Consider the following 2250-nt stretch of genomic DNA (forward strand, 5'->3'; position numbering starts at 1 on the left):
CCACATACATAGAAAAAGCTGAAAGTGGTGCTGTGGCTCAAGTTGTAGAGCTCTAGCTTTGAGAAAGCCCAAGGACAGTGGTCAGGCTCTGAGTTCAAGCCCCAGGACTGGCAAAATAAATTAAGTGTGCACTGGCTACTGATAAACTTTTAGCCAGGAAATATAAAAGATAAACCATTTGCAAGTGCCTCAAATCTCCATAAACATTTAGCTTTACAGAAATAAGCCTAAAAACTGATGAAGCTTGCCCTTGAGAGGCAATCTGCATTTTAGAATGTTTGAACACACCCTTTCTCCTGCTGGATAGTTTCCTTTGAAGGAAGAGTGTTTTCTTCCCCAGTATTACTTTTCTTCAGTTTTTATCTGTCAAACTTCTCCACTTCGGACATGTCTGGCTTATCACTCATCTCAACTTGACTGGAGGCCTGGTTGCTCCCACAAGGACATTGGTAGATTGAGATCGCTTGCTGGCACTGGGGTGGTTGGGTCTATTCTTACCTTTTTGCACCTTATTTTTCTGACCAAAAGGTCTGAATGATTGGAGAAAAGGTGAGATGAAGTTTTTGGTTAGTGGAGATAGATTAAACAACTCTGGTGCTAGGAAGAGCACAGGAAAAGGAGAAACATTACATTCTTGTGTTCTTTTTTTTCTTTTTAAAGCAATTCCTGCTATCTTTCTTTCAGGAAGGAAAACACTCTGGTGAGGTTCTCCTTCTGAACTAGCAAACACTTCACATTTACCTGACTGCTGGGTCTGCCACATCCCATCAGACAGCTCTGACCACAGTTGATTAATAAGAAGTCCCTTGGGAACAACAGGGAATGGCCCAGCTCAAGCACCTTCCATGCAAAATATCTGGATACCTTTCTCACTTCTCTTCTTGTAAACTTTGTTAGCCATTCTGTAGGATAAATGAGTGCCACCTAGTTGATGGTATAGACAAGGAAGATGCCTTGGACTGAGTACCCTCAGGCAATTGTTCCATGAGTAAGTACTAAATATACACACTGCACTAGGAGCTCTGAGTTCTCCCTACCACCTGAGCATCTATCCTGAAGCTTACCAACACCTGTGGGCTTCAATTATTATAAACATTTTCTTTCCACATGTACAAGTATATTCCCAAGATTGTGTTTCTTATTAGGAAGTCATGTAGTAACTTGCCTGCTTTTGAAAAATACAATGACTTATACTTAAGGGGGTGGTTTTAAAAGAGCTTCAAGTATTCAGGGAAACCCCATCAGTATAAATAGATCACACAGTCATTTGGCAACTGGGAGAAGTATCACACAGTCATCTGATAACTGGGAGAAATATCACATGGTCATCTGATAACTGGGAGAAGTTTCACATGGGCATCTGATAACTGAGAGAAGTATCTAAAACGAGACTGCTCTGGATTAGGTGAAGGAGTTTCTCAGAAGGATACATGACTTGCTATGTATGAGTACTTGGTGACAGTTATTTCTACAATATGAGCTATCCATTTATTTTTTTATATTTTTATTGTATTTAATAAAAGGGTTACATGATATTTGCCAGATAGAAGGTGCATTAATTCACATACATTGATACCCTTCCACATGTCTTGGTCCCCATTACCCTCCCCCCCACCTCCCCTCTTGGTTTTTCCCCCCTTCCCTGTCCAATTTTAAGTAACCAAATACGAATGTATCCAATATATCAGATAACAAAGTGAGATACTGTGACAATATGAGATAACAAAGGAACAGCAAAAGAGATGAGAGATAACATAGCACCTTAAGGACAGCAATCATTCATTATATGGCTTTTGTTTCAATATCCTAGAGGTCCATTCAATTATGAGCTATCCATTTAGAAGAGGTAGAACAAACTGTGTCCCAGAATCAGTGACATCAGTGACAATGTGATCATTGGCCATGGAAGGTATTCAAGTTAGCCTCAACTCCCTGCTTATGGCTGTTATGATTAATATGATTGTCCTAGATTTCTTCTTTGCAGGTGGTGATTATGTACAAATGCTAGTACAACCTGCTGTGCTTGGATTTATGCTTTGGGACAACCGGAAAAGTCAATATGATAACAATGAGAAAGCAGCCAAAGTAGACCTTGACAGTTTATGGGATTGGTTCAATTGATGGGCTCTGGGAGAATGTAGATGTTGGCAATGAGGATGAGCCTTATCCTGCTAATGGAGTCTTATGGACAATAATCCTAATGCTATATGAAAGAAATTGAATGGACTTGTCCAGCATCTGGTAGTCAGA

General features: G+C 40.0%; 1 pseudogene; it reads right to left on the reverse strand.

Moving 5' to 3' along the window:
- Positions 1–269: 269 nt before the first annotated feature.
- On the reverse strand, positions 270–407 carry LOC150064786 (thymosin beta-15A pseudogene; annotated as a pseudogene).
- Positions 408–2250: the final 1843 nt, after the last annotated feature.

The sequence above is a fragment of the Megascapheus bottae genome, chromosome 3 (genome assembly GCF_031878675.1).
Source record: "Megascapheus bottae isolate mThoBot1 chromosome 3, mThoBot2.hap1, whole genome shotgun sequence".
Lineage (NCBI taxonomy): Eukaryota > Metazoa > Chordata > Mammalia > Rodentia > Geomyidae > Megascapheus > Megascapheus bottae.